Consider the following 19,366-nt stretch of genomic DNA (forward strand, 5'->3'; position numbering starts at 1 on the left):
TAAGTTATTTGTTATGTTAAAAACTGCTAATTTTGTAGAAGAAATTTCTCAAAGGTTGGAATCATAGGGGAAAACTCCTAATAGAAGTTAGCCTTTATGGTACGAATATGGGAAAGTCTGTGCTTTTGTTAATGGACTCATGTGGCCCACAACCTTCTTATCTGCACAGAATCTCTTTTTCAGAAAGCTGAGGAAATTATCTTATTATTAGGGATATATGGCTTCTCTGTTGAGCTTTTTTTTTTTAACCTTTCATTGACAATTGGACGTCAGAGTGATCTGGTTTCTTTATCTGCCATCTGCTGATCATTAGATTTAATATAGCTTATTGAGTTGAACTTATGTTCGTTTAAAAAATGTCATTGTTACCATCTTCCAAAATAAAAGGAAGAAAAAAATCAAAGGTAAGAGAGCAGAGGAGACAAATGAGTTTTTCTCTTTCCTATGGCTCTGGCCAGTCTATTTTGGTTATGAAAACAGCTAGCAGGCTACTTTATTGAAATAAAATTCAAATTCCCAATTTGCCAGATATTTCACTAAGTTTAGAATACACCATTATTAAAAATGATTTCATCCCTTTCAGTGAAGGCAAAAGTTCCTAGTAGTTCTGGCTCTGTCACACACCTTTCCATGGGCTCATTTGGTCTTTTGATTTATTATAAAATTTATATGTGTAAACATTGCCATAACCTTTAGAGTAGTAAGCTCATCAAATCTTTTATAATATCTCCTCAATCCCTTGCACTGTTTGAATGACACATCTTCGTAGGATTGTAAATATTCTTCCATTTCTTGCTTACCGTCATTCATAGATACGGCTATTCTTTTCTTCATTTCTGGACTCCCAAAGTCATAGTAATCAAGCTTCATAGGAGATCGCAATCAGGCTTTGAAATTTGCAGCATCGAATTCCATTCCATCTGAAGTGCAGCCATTATCTATCTCCTCGCTCTAGTTCATCCTCCACGGAGAAGCTGGAGTTTTTGATTCAAAAGCCAAATTGGATCCCATTAGTCCCCTGATTAGAAATCTTCAAGGGCTCCTCATTGCTGACATTTTCAACTCCAAATTTCTTGATGTGGTGTTCAAAGGCCCTTGACTACTTGTCTTCAAGGCTACCTTTTCAACTTTAATTTGCCACTAGAGCCACGGAGGTCCTTTCCCTTCCAACCACATTGGATACTCACCTTTCTGCAACAAGGCATGACCTTTTATGCCTCGAATGGTCTTGTATTCCTTTATAATTTCTATTTGTCCTCCAAAGCTCTGCTCATATGTTGTCACTTGTGGGAGTGTTTACTCATTCTTACAGCATATTATCATTTTTTTTAGCATATTATCTTTTAATTTGTATTATAAGTAGTTCTTTCTGAGTCTTCCTCTTCCAATCCTGTGAGCTCTTAGAAGGCACAGATCAGATTTTTTTTATATTTGGATCTCTAGGGCCAATCGCAAAGATGATCACTCAATCAGTCTGGGACGCCTTTGAACATTCTAGGAGGCACTGTTAAGAATTATTTTGAGGTTACAGTTATAAACTGGGTTTACCTGAGTGGTACAGGATATATTTCCACCTACCAATCTTTCAAGCCTTTCAATGTTCCTCCCTTCACCTACTTTCTAGTTTTGCCTCTACCCAATCTCCTTCCCTGCCACCCACACAATATGGATGCTTTATTCCACCCTCACCAAACTGCCTTGAGTGCCATGGTGGTTTCTGCCACTGCTCTCTTTCTGTTGTGTTCCTACCTGGAAAATTCCTCTTCCTCTTTCAGGATTTGCCTATGCATAATCTTCAGAGAAGCTTCCTCCAATTTTCCCCAGATTGGATTAGGAGATCATTCTGGGATGATTGCCAACAATAAGCATGCACTGCTTTGTATTATACCAATTTGCTTGCTTATTTTCTTGCCTGGCACAGCAAGGGTAAGTTGGAGCTCTGTGAGGCAATGACTGCATCCTATTCATCTCTGATTTCCAGTCACTCTGTGATATTGTAATAAATGTCAATTGGATTAAGCATAATTTTGGAATTGCCATAGCTTTTAGGTGGAAAATTCATGAAACTTTTTGTAGCATGCCCCTTCACTATTTATTTTACGTGTATTTCCAAGTTTGAAATTGCTTTTACATTCCAATAAATGTCACAGTACTGTTTGTTGAAATTAATACATCTGATATGAAATGCTAAATTGTGATTTTATTTGAAATGTAACCTATGTTTGGTTTTTAAGTCACCATTTTTTAATAGCTCCTGGATCTAAAATCTTCTAACTAGTATTCTGGCTTTGAAAAATTTTGAGGGGATGTCCATGATTATTGTTATTTGAAGAGCATCAGTTGCACATGAAATATCCTGGGGACTTGGGGGAAAATTCTGTGTCCGTATGTGACTCAATTAGAAAACAAAGCAAAATTTCTTCTTACCTCATAATTATTCTGTATCTTCTTGGCTTAATTGCAGCCAGTCTTCCTAAATCCTTAGCACTTGAAGGACTGAAATTTTAGAGCAAGCATTTGAAGTGGGATGAAAACAGAAATGATCTATTTCCCATCAGAAGAACTTCTGAATCACATCCATACACCTTTATCCTGGTAAAAGACCCTCCAAGTCACCTCCCTCCCCCTCTTCTCTCACTTTGGTCTACAGCCAGGAAGTGACACCAGTGGCAAACAAAGAGTAAAAGCAGGTCTAATGTGCTACCAGGCCCAGAAGAAAGGGTACTTAGAGAGCAGATGATGGGTCTGTCCCATTTCCTCTTCATGGTCTGTGGTTTCTCTTACCCATGGGAACACTCATTGAATGAGCAAGAAGAATCCCTGAAATGGGTCACAAATTTTGAGCAACTAGCACTGTATCTGTCACACTCCCACCTGCTGACAAATACTGAATGAAAAAGGCATGAAAGCATGCTTGGCAATTGTCACCAAGTATTACTGGTTGAGGTTTTTGGAGATCACAGATCTTGGCCAAAAGATGAGGAAGGTAGGGAAAAGAAGGAAAGAAACGTGTCAAGGTAATGCATCCTGAAGAGAATGAAGGTTGACTTGAAGAGAAGTTTCTGAAATGTTAGTTTGTCATTGCTTTAATCTAGTCCCTCAGATTCTTCCAGATGTTGCTTCTGCTCCTGCCCCTTGCACCTTGCTCTTTTGTACAGTTTATTCAGGAAATACCTGAGAAAAAAAAAATATGTTCCTGGGTCTAGGACATTGCCAGAGGCGCTGGGAAAACAGATGAAAGATAGGCCTCCTGCCGCTAGCTCAGAGCCTCTGTTCTGTTTATCCAGACACCTGGTTAGAGATATCCTTCATTTCAGGCCTTACCTCAGTGCACGTGGCTTCAGTGTGGGTTATCTTGGCTGCCCTGGATGTTTTATGAGCTTCTTTATACCAAATAACAGTGAGAGTCCCAGAAGGCCCAATTAGTTGAGAGGTTAGTATGTCCTAGGTGCTGTGATAAACACTGTACAAATATTATTTCACTTAATTCTCATGTCAACCTGAGGTAAAGATTATTTTTAGATGACAAAACTCAGGTTAAGAGAGGCTAACCGAGTTGTGTGGCGTCATGAAGTTACAGCTGGAAAGAATGCTGATGGCAGCCCCTTGCAACCAGTGCCTCAAGCTGTCACCCTCTTCAGCCTGCATCTTCTGCTTGCATCTGGCAGAATGAATTAGAACCTTCTCCAGCCCTTTGCCTCTGAATTTATAACTTGTTCCTTCCTGAAAATCTCCAATCTCCAATCAGGAGAGTAAAGATCCCTTTTCTGAATACTCTGAACAGATGAAGCACCACTAGCAAGAATTACTGCTGCTCATGGTCCCTAGGCACTCCTTCCACTGTCCAGCCATCATTGGCTAGACAATGGCAGGAGGTGTTCCATTATACCCAACTTGCTGCTCTGCTCAGGACCCTAAAGAGAGTCAAATACATAGTTCCCCCCACTTTGCTTCTGCCTCCATCTGCCCAGGGCAACTGGACAAACATACATGACTGAATTATGGGGGGTGGTACCCAGCCTTCAATGGAAATCCCATAAGAGTTAGTATAGAAACAGACTTCTATTATACAGTCTCAGATAGAAACGAGGTAATGTAGGTTTTGGCAGGAAATTATTATTTTTGACTGATTCTCAAACCCATAGTTTATGCCAAAATTCACTTCCCCACCCCCAACCTACTCCACTTGCTTTTACAAGAACTTTGGACACCCTGAATTATTTTGGAAATTTGGGGAATATTCTGTGTTACTGTGTGCAATAGGTTCCTGGGAAATTACTTCAAAGTGTAACTCAAGCAAAGAACAAGTTTTACTTGGATGTCAAACAACCTCCTCAACCAGTGTACATCGTAATTCCTTCTTGCTATTTTTCAAAGATCTCAACATCTAACCATCTAACAGTATTTAGATAACAAAAATTGAACAGTGCTTATAATAGCAGTGTCTGCTCATTCTCAGATAATGCTTCATGCAAAGTTTTTGAAAAGGTGCTATGGATATGGGGCTTTTAGGTTCTAGGTCATCGGTTCAAATGCAACCCAGATTAGTGACTATCATGCAATATTTATCTTTTGTAAAATGAACCACGGTTCTAACTTGAAATCTAAGATGTGGTTAGATAAATTTTAAATATGGCTACCACCTCTGATACCTCGGCAGAAATGCTGTTTGTTGTGAGCTGGGGTAAAATGCACATTAAATGTTCATCTTTAAAAAAAAGAAGTGTTCAAATTTTATTAGACCAAATCATTTAAAAGACATACACACAATATCCATACACATGATAGTTTCTTTTTGCTTTTACAATTGCATGTGCTGATGTGAAATGTTTTACTCAGATGAAAATATCACCAAATACATAATTTTTATGATCTACATAATTTCAGAGACTCTGCAGTTTAATATTTTCTATATGTAAAGAATTATTGTGACTGGTTTATTGAGTTTTATAATGTTAATATTTACTTTTCCCTCTAAGAATTTATAAAATATTTTCTCCTTAATTGGTTATTATTTTTTCACAGAATTGTCTCTCCTTAAAAATAGTTTTCTAAGATAGAAACTTTCCTAGGTGAAGATCAAATTTTCTTTAAACATTCTCATTAATCATTCTTTCATTCATGAAGCGAATATTAACTTTGTTCCTACCATGAGCATAGTATTTGCTGAATTGGGTGCTCTAGGAGGATACAAAGCAATTTAACACATAATCCTCACCATCAAAGAGCTTGGAGTCGAGGGAATACAGTGCAGACACGCAATGCATGTTAGAGAGTAATGGAAGAGTATCTGAGATGTCACAAGGCTGTGTGTGACTAAGTATAGAATGGATGCCACTGGTAGTACATAAAGGCTCTCGGTTCCTAGGAAGGAGAAATTCTGTGGCAAGGAGAGGTTAGACAAGCTCCAGAAGAGGTGGGTTGGTATCTGGTCTTGAAAGGTAAGAAGTTCTTAGGGAGTGGACAAAAAGCTGTTACTGTGCATCCAGATCAGGGCCCAAGGTTTGAGCAAAAGCCCAGTGGTAGGAGTGAGCCAAATGTAATTTTAAAGAATCAGGGTGCATTCTACTCAGACATGGCAGAGGGCTTGGGTGTTGGAGTGTCTCTGGGGCTCAAAATTAGCTGTGAAGACTATTCCCGAAGCAACATGACAAAGTGTGTGAACAGTGTGCGGTGTCGGGACCTGGAGAAGCATGGATAGTTGGTGGAATGTGAGTTGCCATCTGGTCTCATAAGGAAAAGTGATGATCCCTAAACCTGGTGAACAGGTCTTCCCCTTCTGCACCTCCCACCACTTGCCCTTTAAAGAAAAGGGGGAAAGACAGATAAACAGGAAACACCATTTTTGCTTTTGTTCTCTTACTCAGGTAGTCTAATCTTCTATCTACTTATAAAGTTGTTCCCCAAATCAAGGAAAGGCCCATTCTTTGAAGTTTTCAGGGATGCATATGCATGTCTGATTCCAATTGAAATACCCTCTGGTTTTTCCACAGCTTTTTTGGCTAGGAAGATTTTCTAATATCCTTAAAAATTATTTCTTTCTATTTTTCTTCTTCTTTTTGGTCTGAAAATGGTGAGCTGCTTTCCTCAAACTCTTTTGGGCTAAATGGTTTTATCATTTTAGTTATTTTCTGCAAGGGCTGTTTTTCAAACTTGTAATCAAGAAGAAAAAATTGATTTCTTCTTAAACTCCCACATTCTCCATATCTCACTGTAAAAATGTGGGGTTAAAGACACTACAGAATGCTCCAGGATAGCCTGTATCTACTGGCATCAAGGAAAATCCTCATGCTTTTCTTTTACTAAATCAATCATGATTTTAAGGCTGAAGCAGAAACACCAATAGTTAGTGTTGACTGTGACCTCCAGATCGTTTTCTTTATGACATCACAAAATGAATCCTGCAGTTGTGTGCTTTGTTTTTCTTCCCATGTGAATTATACTATAGAACCTCAGTCTGTTTGTGTCCACCCACTTCTCCAGCTCATCAAGATCATTTGCACTTCCATCCAGTTTTCCAAAGTGGAATGTACCACACCCGGTTTGATGTCATCCCTGAACTTAATAACCATATTCTCTACCACCATCTAAGTCCCTACTAAAAATAGCATCAGGTAAAGACCAATTGCTTTGGAATCCCATGAGGTATGCATCTCTGGTCTGACACTGGGCCATTAATAATTACTTACTGAGAAAGGCCTTCTAAACACTTAAGAGTCCACCTGATGAGAAGATGATTTCAGGGTGTACTTCTTTTATTGCCCAATATCAAGCAAGACAAAACTTAAAACTGCACAATAGTCATACTATTTCATATCTTTGCCTTCTACTCAGCATCATCAATCTTGTCATGTTTCTGAGGAATAGCATTTGACTAACGTGATAGGGTTTCTTTTTTGAACAAAACTGCCTTGCTTTTTCACCCTGGCATGCGACTGTGTGTATGTGTGTGTGTGTGCACATGTGTGTGTTGATATGATTATAATGTATTTCTGGATCTGGATGTGAAGGTGTTGAGTCTGATTTCTCCTTTTAAAACACAAGTGTACATTTCTCTTTTTCAGTCCGCAGACACCTCACCTTAAGTTTGCAAAGATAATTGCTAGTGATTCTGTGATGACTTCATTGAAATGCCATGCCATGGTGTTTGCCAGTAATTGTTTATTCACTCTGCCATCCGAGCTTGCAGGTCATGCATTAGCATATGCATTTGTATATAATAATGATTTTCAATTTATTGAGTAGAGTCATCATCTGAAGCACTGTAAAAACACAAGGATAAAAGCAATTCCTACCTCACATGTTTGTCACTTAACTGGAATAGACATGACAATTAAAAAATAAAAACATAGAGAAAGGAAAGGTCAGTCAAACTGCCAGACATTGCTGGCAGCTAGTTGAATTTTTCTTTGGCACAACCTTTGGACTGGAGCCATTTTGATTTAGAGGAGACTCATTGTAGAAAAAGCCTTCCTGGAATGTGAGAATTTTGACAAGAGGTCTGAAAAAGAAAAGGCAACTCGCTAGAATAGTTGGAGGGAGAGCATACGTTAATATAGAAACAAATGGATTGTTCTGATCCCTCTGTTCTGTGACAGGGATTTTCAGTGGCTTCAAAAGGAATTCTGTGTATGATGGGTATGTAGGGGAAGGGAGATTGTTTAAAAGAGTCGACCCTTGTTTTACCTGGCTGGCAAACAAAAGAACCTTCCAGCCACATGAACTTGGTTGCACAACTCACAACATCTTGGTTATGATAAGGGTTGTTGCTAGAGACTGATGTTTCTGGTACTTGAATTCTAAAACATTGTTTTCTACAAGTCATCCACTTTGTTGGGTGTTGTGACTCAAATGTTGGTTGTGGTTAATCTGCACAGACATGGGAATGGAAATGAGTCCCTCGGGGAAGGCTGGCTAGGTTTCTGTTTGGCCATCTGCATACTGTTGAGAAAGGTCCATGTTGTTGTGGCCAGGTCTAGCCATGTAATCTCATGTCACCCAACCTTCCCTTTGACTATTTCCATTCCAGTGGCCAAGGATGAAGCCTGACATGGTGTCATCTTTTCTTACAATCTGCGCTGGGAACTTCACCTCTGGAATCATTCTTGGGGTAAGTCAATAGAGATGGCCATCATCGCCAGAAGGCCCAAGGTAGCCGTTTGAATATTCCTACAGGAGGATGAGTGGTGCCATCTACTTTATTCTTTTCCCATTAGCTCATTGGACTAATGTATTGTATTTCTTAACAACCAAAAGCCTGGCCCTAAGGACATGAGGTTCCACATGGCTGACCTACAAAATGGAGCATGAGAGGAATAGAGGGAAGATGAAGAGAGCATGGTATGATGAAAGCTGGTATAGAGTGTTTTAATGTCCAGGAAAGCAGTCTTAGTTATTGATGGGCCATCCACAGAAGGTGGACATGGGTGCCAATAATGTGGGCTATGGAAAAGGGGGGGGGGTCCATCACTGCTTTATTTTGTCTTTTTGCCTTTTATTCCCCTGCATGTCTACTACTAAACCTATAGTCATGGCAATATTAAGTGTCAAAGCATTCTGCTTTGTACCAAAGAACTCTGAATGAGGCTACTGTTTATTGTATTCTTTGTTGGGTGAAAGGTTAAAGAAAAGTGCATATATTTTTTTTTATCCAGTTCATTCAGGTTTTAATATAGAGCAGAGCAAAATACAATGAAGAGTATTGTACATTAACAGCCCCAGCTTCTTGAAGATATTGAGAGAATATAGCTGTATGTTCTTGCCATAAGTTAAAAGTAGAGCTTCCAAAGCCTTGACTGATACCTTTCTTGGGTTGTTTAGAGAATTGAACCCTTTTGGACATTGGTATGTAGTGAGGTTTGAGCCTTGGCTGGCATAGAGGTAATTACCAAAGCTTGGTTGCTGAATTACAAATCTTACTTACCTAACAAGCATACAAGAGCGGCTTCCATAATGGAAGTAATATATTCCACAGTGAGTGCCAGGGAGGGCAAAGGGAATGTGTTATCCTATGGTGGATCAACCCACCTCTTTGATACGGGTTGGAAACAGAAGTTGAAACTTGCCACTGATTGCATAAGTGATTCCTTCCATACAATTTGTCTAATTACAAATTTTTAAGTATAGTGATCATTAGCTTCTGGGTGGAGAATTTGGTGTTTTATTTGAATACAATCCTGGTGATGTTCAGCTCCAGAATATACTTTCTCTTCTCCAAAAAGTGTGGTCAGTTGCTACCTTGGTTTTTGATGCACAGTGCAGGTTGGGGGGAATATTGTCACATAATTTATGCTGAAATGGGATTTCCTGCATTTTCCCATAAGATTCTTCGCTAAGGTAGATTATCATACTGACTTTGCAGGTGGGAATGCATGAACCAGGGGCATGCAGAATTGATGTGCATGAACTGATGCCCCTTGTGCAACCCTGGCAGGGGCTGGGCTGGTCTTGGCAGGAGTTCTTGATGAACATGAAACTGGAAGGGACTGCCTCTAGATTACTCAGGGCCACTTTCCATACTGCTTGGGGAGCTGGAAAGCTTTGTTCGCAAATTCTTGTCTGACTTTTGGCCTTATCACTTAACAGGCCTCTGTCCATTTGTCTCTGGTGAAGCTGTAGGGAGCTGCTTCTGGCTCTGAATACCTTTGTATGACACTTCACTTGCTCCTTGATGTCAAGGCTTATGGTATTCCAAAGGAGTAAAATATCAGAGTAATGGATAACTCTCCTTCAGAAGTACCTTTAATCCAACTTAAGAATTGCTTTTGACTAACTTAAAAGTGAGGCCTGATTTAATATACCAGGGAGGACATAGTCTTTGGAAAGACCAGAATGGATTTCCTAGCTGTGTCTCCCTGGGCAAGGTTATACAATCTTTCTAAGCCTCATTTTGTTTGGAGGGTGAATACACTTATTCCTTCTTAAAGATGGTTGAGAGCAGTAAATGAGGTAATGTATGTAAAGAGACTAACATAGTGTTTAGTTTATATAAGTCACACATCATGCTGTGGTATATCCAAGCTGGCTTCTGCTGGTTTGTGAGCCAGTTGTTAAATTTCCAGGAAGTTCTTGTGCCAGTCGACATCACTTTGGTAGCTTGAAATCAGCTCTGGAAGTACAAAATCAGACCTTTTCTTCTCCCTGGAGAATCGGCTGTAAAACATTTAAGAGTACACCGTTGGTAACAAGTGTTTAATCCCCCTTTGCTACAGCCCTAAATTATATTACAGACCTCCCAGCCTTTGTAAATGGTTCACATAGAGTTTGAAATGATCCTATAAAGAAGATATAAGGTAATCACAGTAAACTTCAGTCTTTTTTTCATATTGTAACACAAAGATATTGCTAGGGCCCATTGACACTGCCCTTTCTATCCTACAGGACTGGAGGATGTTCTGCTTTTTGAGGTCTTACGTTTGCTTTTCATATTTTTTTTCCTTCTCAGGTTAGCTAGTATGTCTGTCTCTAATAGCTCCTCCCTACTTATTATTTGCTACTCCTCATTATTTGTCAGCTGGAAAACCAGCTGTTAAAATAATGTGTAAAGTAAATGTAAACTGGCTCCCAATTAAAAAAAAATGGGCAAAGAACCTGAATTGATATTTCTCTGAGGAAGATATAAAAATGGCTAATAAGCACATGAAAACATGCTTGACATCTATAGCCATCAGGGAAACAGAAGTGAAAGCCATAATGAGATACCACTTCACACTCATCAGAAAGCTTATGGTCAAAAATCCAATTATAAATGTTGACGAAGATGTGGAGTAATTGGAACCCCCACATACTTGGGGGGGAATGTAAGTGGTGTAGTTGTTTTGGGAAGCAGTCTGGCAGTTCATCAAATAACTAAACACAGATCCACAGACCCATACATATGACTGGCAGTTCCATTCCCAGGTGTATATCTAAGAGAAATGAAAACATATGTCCTGTACACGAATGTTTACAGCAGCATTAATTCATAGTAGCCAAAAAAAAAAAAAAAATAGAAGCAATCAGAATATCCATCAGTTGATAAATAGACAAGTAAAAGGTGGTATATCCATCCAATGGAATATTATTTGGCCCTAAAAAGTAATGCAGGACTGATGCCCACTACAGTATGGATAAACCTTAAAAACATTGTGCAGGGATGCCTGGGTGGCTCAGTAGTTGAGTGTCTGCCTTTGGCTCAGGGTGTGATCCTGGGGTCCTGAGATTGGGCTCCCTGCAGAGCCTGCTTCTCCCTCTGCCTATGTCCCTGCCCCCCTTTCTCTCTGTGTCTCTCATGAATAAATAAAATCTTAAAAAAATTAAAAACATTGTGCTAAGTGAAAAAATGCAGTCACAAAGATCATAGATGGGTCCATTCAAATGAAAGCCCAGAATAGGGATAGCTATAGAGATAGAAAATAGATTAGTGATTCCTTAGGGCTGGGATAGGGATGGGAATAAGGGATTAGAGGAATGGTTGATCAAGGATATGGCTTTTCTTCTTTAGGTGATAAAGATATCCCAAAATGGATTGTGGTGATAGTTGTGCAGATCTGTGAATGTACTAAAAAACATTGAATTGTATACTTTCAATAGATGGTTTATATGCTATGGGAATCCTATGTTGGTAAAGCTGTTACTTTACTATGAAGGTTTAATTCATAGACTACAAGAATGATCTACACTGAGGAAAATATTCTTATGCAATCAATATAGTAATTAACTTACAAAAAAAGCAAACTGGCTTTGAGCAACAACCTGAGGGGTTCATCTAAAAGGGAATTGCATGGGTTTTGACATCTATTTTTGCTGTTAAGGAACTCTTTTTTTCTTGTGGTTATATTCTGGAGAGTTAGTGTCTCAGATAAGTAATATCTACCTACCTGGATGAGTTGTTTACCATACAGGGATTTTATTTATTTATTTTATTTTTAATTTTTTTAAAGATTAATTTATTTGCTAGAGAGAGAGAGAGAGAGAGAGAGAGGCTGAGAAAGAGAGAATCTCAAGCATACTCCGTGCTGAGCATGGACCCTGATGTGGGTCTCAATCCCATTACTCTGAGATCACCTGAGCTGAAATCAAGATTCGGGCACTCAGCTGACTGAGCCATCCAGGCACCCCCCCCCCCATACAAGGATTATAATTGCCCTTTTGGATGACCAATACTGAGCATACTGAATATGTCACTCACCCCATTGGTGTGTATGTTTAGTTTAATAGTTTGGATGATAGTGGTGTTGATACTGTCATTCACAAAATCTGGAATCTGTAGAGATGGGGGAAGGGTCAAGTGAGGGGTAGGGGTAGCAATATGGATATGTACAAATCATCATTAGTAGAACAAAGATAAGTGATAAGTAGATGTAATTTAAAAATAGCAAAGGATTCAACAGCTCTGTGTGTGTGTGTGTGTGTGTGTGTGTGTTTACCTTTTGAAAGAAGCTTATAAGATATTCTGGTGCAGAGTGTAGAGGTGAAGATACTTATGTAAAGAGTGACCCATGGCAGTAACTTTCTACTTGATATAATGCTCTTGTATTATGCCAACACCCAGAAAATTGTGCTGCCTTTCATACTTCGCAGAATTGCTGTGAAAATGTTACCTTATGCCCTCTTTTAGAAAGAATCTACATCTTTGAAGAGGAAAATATCTATGTTATCAGAAATGTTTTATTAAGCATTCAAATGCCTGTCTGAAAAAAATATCATTTTTTATGGATAAGCTGACCCCTTACAGAATAATTATACTCCACTTACAAGACTAAAAACAGAAAAACATGCTATGCTGTGATTCTTCTGTGGTGAAATTAAATTTTTAGCTTCTAATGCTATTTTTACATTAATATTTGGTTTGTTCTTGCTCATATTTTCTTGTTGGTCATTCTTTGTTTATTTTTGTTTACCACAGGATTCAGGGGTTAGGTTTCAGGAAGAAAAACAAATAAGGAAAAATACTTCTGAAGTTCCATACCACATCAATTGCCTCAACATAGTAAATACGGGCTTAAAAAAAAATGCCAAGACTCCAGTACCTCGTCCCCAATCCTCTGGCGAGATCTAAATGCTGTAGGAAGGGCATCAGCCAGTAACCGTTTCCACCAACATCCCCTACCCTCCATGTACCTGCCCAATTGCGCAATCCTTACTGGAGTGTGAGGACGTCATTTTCTCAACAAGCACTGGGTCAATTATAAAGTACTTGGCATTGTGGGAGAGCATTTCTTTCTGACCTCCGTCAGCAGAGGCTTGATCTCTGGAAGCCTGGGGATTGATTACCTCCTGGTAACCACAGTTGAAATCTCACTTAAACATTTGGGGAGAAGAGAAGGGCACAGGGGTGGACAGTCTTATTGCTCCTGATGGTCAGATCCATTGATGAATTGTCTCTTGGGGAAGATGGAGAAAGGAGTGTGCAATGATTTGTGTATTCAGGAACTTACAGGGTCAGGTGAATACGATGAGTTAACTATTGTGTTTACCTGACACTTGCCTTTATTTTTTGGAGTTGGTACAAAATTTCAATATTAGATCTCTGTGCATCTTTCTGGGCTTGGAAGAAGGTCTAAATAATTGCAAATGGCAAATTATTATTTGAAATAATATTTATAAGACTTTATGATACATACATTTACTTATTTCCCATCTTAGAACAAATGACAAATAGCAACTAGAAGAAAGAAGACAGACTGGATCCCATGAGGCACAACTGAGGCCCCTACCAGCCCATAGCATCTCATATTAGAAGAAAATTCAATTTGTCTTTGATGCCATTTACAGACAGTTTCTAGTCTCCCTACAATTTAAGTTGCAAAAATATTAATATAGGTTTTTACCTTTATGGAAAACCTATATGCCCCTTAGGTTCATCTTTACTTCATTCAAATTATTAATGATATATAACTTAAAAAAGAAAAAACTTCCCATATGAGGTTTTGCCTGTCTTTTCTTACCACTTGTAATGAGTTTCCTGGGTGTTATCAGATGTTTCTTTCTATTTTTGCCATCTTCCTTCGGAAACAAGGTGATTTTAACTGCTTGTAGAACAGGTGGGCACCATTGATTTCTGTATGACGTTGGCATATATTCTGTTTCATTTTTACTGCAATTTAATAGTGTATTTGCTTTCTTTCTTTCTTTTTTTTTTAAATTCTACTGAGCACCACACATACATCTTCATTAAGATGTCTTCCTTGAGCCTAGATCTTTTCCTTGTAAGTTTAGAACTAATTCAGAACTCACCCGAGTGGATGAGTAATTTAAATTGCTACTTCTAACATGCAATACTTTGCAGTTGTCTGCTCTGAGTTTCATCTGCCACTGTTTTACCCAATTACTGAGTTTGGATTCTGTGTTTCTCACATCCATCTGTATAGACTTAGGGAACCAAAATAGTTTTGTTTAGTCGGCAAATTTCAGCTCCTCATTATTTAGTTCATTTTCAAGGGTGTTAATAAATATCCTGGAGTATACTACTCTTACACCGATTGCTGATACCCCACTATTAACTCTTTTCCATGCTGGGAGCTGGTCATTTATTCTTTCCTTCCCCTTCTATCTCTTAACTCTCTTTTAACTCATGACTGACAGCCTTTTACCTCTTATCCAGTGGTTGGCAAGTTCCCTGAACAGTCTCTTGTGTAGGACTTTGTCAAAAGCCCTTGGAGAGCCTCAATAAATTATATCAGCTAGTTTTCCTTTATCCACCATTTTGTTGCTTCTATAAAGTTTTGTTTTAAACATACCAAAGGCTCATAAACAAAATAACAACTTCCAAATGTTCCAGAAACTTCTCTCCTCCTTTTGGATATGCCATCTTATCATCTAGTGCTGCTTTTTCTTTTTGTTCCCTTAATAATTATTTTCCATTTTGATCCTCCCCCCTGCAAACCAAAGACATATTTTCTGTCTCCTTTCATGTTGTGACACAACCAATAAGATTTCAAGCTACTTCACAAAGTAAATAAATTCCACTGATTGGCCCCTTCAGAATTGTTGCTAACTCATTCACTCATTCAACAGCTTGTTTGAAGTTTCAAGAAAGCAAATTTTCTCTTTGGTAGTTAACATTTAACATTTTGGTTTCAGGGGCATGACACCCTGTCAGGACTCTTCTATAAAGATATTTATTTGTGCCATATTCACCCTACTCCAATAATTTCTTTTTTTTTTTTAAGATTTTATTTGTTTATTCATGAGAGACACAGGCAGAAGGAGAAGCAGGCTCCCTGCAGGGATCCTGATGTGGGATTCGATCCCATGACCCCGGGATCATGACCTGAGCCAAAGGCAGATGCTCAAGCACTGAGCCACCCAGGTGCCCCCAATAATTCCTTACCTTATAGAAATGTCTTCTTAATTTAAAAAAAAAAAAGGAAATTTTAAAGTGTGCAGTAAGTAATCCATCAAAAGCTCTTCTTCGTCATGGCTCTGGGTGTGATCCTACCCTGGAAGCTTGCCAGTGGTGGCTGCTCCTTATTTTGAAGGAAAGGGGTCCACTGGCAATGGTGCTGCACATGGGGGTTGGGGTGGGGTGGGGGTGGAAGGCAAGGGGGGCATGAGAAGGGGTAGTAGGGAAGCTACATGCTGGCATTTACATTTATTTTTGCATTTACATTAATGTGAGTTTTGAGCCTCACAACAACCTCTGTAAGACTATTATTATTATTATTATTATTATTATTATTATTATTAAATTGTAGAGTAAAGGAACACATAAGAAATACTGTTTGCCCAAGGCCATGGGGAATGTTAATGACCCTAGACTGGAACCTAAGTTTTCATATCCTCCGTCCAAGGTCCCTTCTGTTCTTCTGTTGTGCCCTTGTGAGCTCTTTTATTCCTTTGAGTAGAAAGTGTAAAAGATTTAAGCCATTTTAAAAATTACTCGTAGCTTCTTATATACTATTTATTTCAAAGCCTTTTTGGGAGATGCACATTTCTAAATGTGGAGGGGACATATCCTTGCCCTTTTATATCTTATACCTGCCAAATCTTACCCTTTTGAAGTGAAGGACATTTTCATTTTGGATTAATATTAAGACTACATATAAAAGCATTTTGTTCTCTGAGGTAAGCTTTTCTTCAGTGTTTCAACAAACCATTTATACTTTTATCATTTTTTCCCCTATAAAAAAAAATCTCCCTCATTTAAATTGTCACAGCTTGGGAGCCCTGCCTGGAATACATAATAACTGCTTGTAACACTTAAAACGAAAACAAATTTACCAAGGATGGGTGGAATGACAACAAAGAGCAAGGAAAATATAAGTGCCTGGAAAGTCGTCTCTCCTACGCATATATTTTCAGCACTAAGTATTTTTATTGAAATTGCTGTTTCCTGTTCTGCTGGCCTCCTCTTCATCTGGATTTTTTTGGGGGGAGGGAGTTAAAAATCTGAAGATCCGAAGAGAGACCAATGAGTCTTGAGAGTTTTTACTTGATTTCTTGGGTTCCAAAGGGAGCTTTTGATGAATCTGAGCAGAAAATTGATTGACAAGTAGCAGTTAGAAGAAGGCTTCCCAGACTTGGTACTATTGACATTTGAGGCCGGTGTGTTTTTGTAGGGGGGAGGGCTATCCTGTGTATTGTAGGGTGTTTTGCAGCATCCCTAGCCTCAATATGCTAGATGCCAGTAACAGCCCCTTCCACAGTTGTGACAACCAAATATGTCTACAGACATTGCCCAAAGTCTCTGGGTTTAGAACCCTGACTTAGAGGCAAGTTTCTTAAGAATGCACTTCAGGACTCTGGTTGGGACTTTGGCACACTTCACATTCCTTCCCATGAGCAATCTCTCCCTATCCTTGTCTTGATCCCTGGAAATAAATCTGACTCCAGTGAAGCTTGCTTGCTCACCCAGCCTTTGTTTACACTTTTTTTCTCCCAGTGAATCTGAAAGATCCATTTACTCTTTTGCCAGAACTAAATAGAATGGACAAAAACACTTTGAGAGTTTCCCTATTGGTTGGGTGGAACGCATGACATTTCCTGAAAATTCCATGCTCCTCTCTGGTCTTACCCTATTACTCCTTTCTTTTTCCACCCAGTGTGAAAACTATGATAAAGTGAGAACCCGACTGGGAAGCCGCAGACCTCGCTGACCTTGGGTGAGCCAGTCCCTGCTCTGGGCTTTTGTTTTCTTATCCACACTTTGAAATGGTTGGACTAGATAATACATCTTCATGGCCTTTCAACTCTAGAGTACCATGGTCTGAATGTTCTTATTTTTTGTGTCTTCTTTAATTTGCCAATACAGACTTTAGAAGCAACCTCTACTCTCTCAATGACACTGATTTATAAACATATTTTTGCAAAAACATTTGTTTGGAGTTTACTGACTTTATTTCATCTATATGCCCCTCCCCCCAAACCTAACTTTATTAACCCAATTTTGGAAAACTTGGTCATATCTCTTGAAGTAGACACTCATTTGTTATAATGATTATATCAAGAAATTTAGAGTTAAATCATAGTTTACAAGACTACATTGTGCACTGAGATTACAGCAGCAAAGTGTATGAATGAAAACCATATTTCAGGGATGCCTGGGTGGCTCTGAGGTTGAGTGTTTGCCTTGGGCCCAGGGTGTGATCCTGGAGTCCCAGGATCGAGTCCCACATCCAGTCCCTGCATGGATCCTGTTTCTCCCTCTGCCTGTGTCTCTGTGTCTGTCATGAATAAATAAATAAAACCTTTAAAAAGAACATATTTCACATACATTAGGGAGAACAGGTTATTTAAAGCAACAAGCTAGGGAAGCCTTTTGGGGGGAAAAAAAGGAGGTTTTTTTTTTTGTTTTTTTTTTTAATAGATCAAGTAACTACTACTACTGGATTCATTTGGATATAGGCATTTCAAAATTATGAAAATCCGATTCATTCCTACAAATGTCTGCATTCTTTTGCGGCTGCTTTTACAGTACTGCTGGTGTTCACTCTTGGGAAGCTAGTGCCTTTGCACAGACAGTCCCGGCACTACGGGGCACCGAGGGACTGAGTGGGGGAGGCTTCCCGCCCGACTCGCTGGCTGGGGGCCCTCGGCCCGGTCAGTTTTCCTCCCTGGGCTTGTTTCTGAAATAGGGCAGTCGAATTTGATTTCTAAGGTCTCTGCCAGCCCTGAAGGTCAGTGAGTTGGATCAGAAGCGTTGGTGAGAGGGATCCCTGGGTGGCGCAGCGGTTTGGCGCCTGCCTTTGGCCCAGGGCGCGATCCTGGAGACCCGGGATCGAATCCCACGTCGGGCTCCCGGTGCATGGAGCCTGCTTCTCCCTCTGCCTGTGTCTCTGCCTCTCTCTCTCTCTCTCTCTGTGACTATCATAAATAAATAAAAATTAAAAAAAAAAAAAAAGAAGAAGAAGCGTTGGTGAGGAACCAGGCTTTGGAACACAAACGTCCTCAGCGGGGCTCCCCCTGAAGGGCGGGGGACTCTCCTGCCCGCGGGAGGGGGGAGGGGGGAGGGCGGGGCTCCCTCCCTCCCTCCCTGGGACGCCCTCCCCGCCCCCCAGCTCAGCGCCTGTAGATAAAAGACAGCAGTTCTAGGAAAAGTAGGTGGGATCCTGCTCTGGAAAGTGCCTGACAGGCCCCAGGGGAAGGAAGAGGACAACTGGTGGGGGAGTTGCATGTCCTTGTCCTTGAAGGAGCACAGAGGGGGTGTTGGGGTGCTGGTGACCGCATCCCCAGGGGAGGAGAGGCCGGTGGCGGGGCCCTGGCGGGACAGGAGGGCTCTCAGTCCGGGGATGCACGACGAAGTTCAGAAAGCACAGTCCCAGGGCGCTCCCATGTAGCCACGTGCAGAGCAGCCCCCATCTACCCATCTCTCTGGGATCACCAAGTCCTGACTGACAGATCAAAGCAGCCACTGGGTTTTTCCCGGAATGTTAGTTAAGGAACCAGCCCACAGAAATCCTTTCCATCGGCCCTTCTCAAAGGTGCACTGGATGCCTCGCATCATTACCACCCTGACCACCCATTTGTTGAAGAATTATTTCGTGAGACACCCTGTGCCAGGGGCTGTGCTGGATGCTTGGGGCCCAGGAGTGAACAAATGGCTTGCCCCCCACCCCCACCCCCAAGGAGCGTGCAGTCCAGCAGGGGAGGCGAGGGTGCCCAGGGGAGGTCATAACTAAGTTACACAGCGTGGTAGAAGGTGATGGGGTCAAGGGATAAAAAGGAAAAAGAAAAGGAAAAGAAGAGATGCTTTTATTTCATCTTCTGCTCTTGCTTTTCTTCTTGCTCCAGTGTCAGGCATGCCGCTAAGTATGTTTTCCTTACTGCAGTTTCTTAAAGATTGTATTGATTCATTTAAGGGAGACAGAAGGTGAGAGAGCAGAAGCAGGGGGAGAAGCAGAGGGAAAGGGAGAAGCAGACTCCTTGCTGAGCAGGGCACCCACTC

General features: G+C 40.2%; 1 long non-coding RNA gene across 2 annotated transcripts in view; it reads left to right on the plus strand.

Moving 5' to 3' along the window:
* Nucleotides 1-7,848: 7,848 nt before the first annotated feature.
* The window catches only part of LOC125755575 (uncharacterized), a 54,446-nt gene continuing 42,928 nt past the window's right edge, over nucleotides 7,849-19,366 (plus strand). For both annotated transcript variants that reach the window (XR_007412362.1, XR_007412361.1), the window contains exons 1-2: nucleotides 7,849-8,110; nucleotides 17,025-17,084. This is a non-coding gene — a long non-coding RNA (uncharacterized LOC125755575). The remainder of the gene's footprint in view (nucleotides 8,111-17,024; nucleotides 17,085-19,366) is intronic.

Source organism: Canis lupus, chromosome 1 (assembly GCF_003254725.2).
Source record: "Canis lupus dingo isolate Sandy chromosome 1, ASM325472v2, whole genome shotgun sequence".
Classification (NCBI taxonomy): Eukaryota; Metazoa; Chordata; class Mammalia; order Carnivora; family Canidae; genus Canis; species Canis lupus.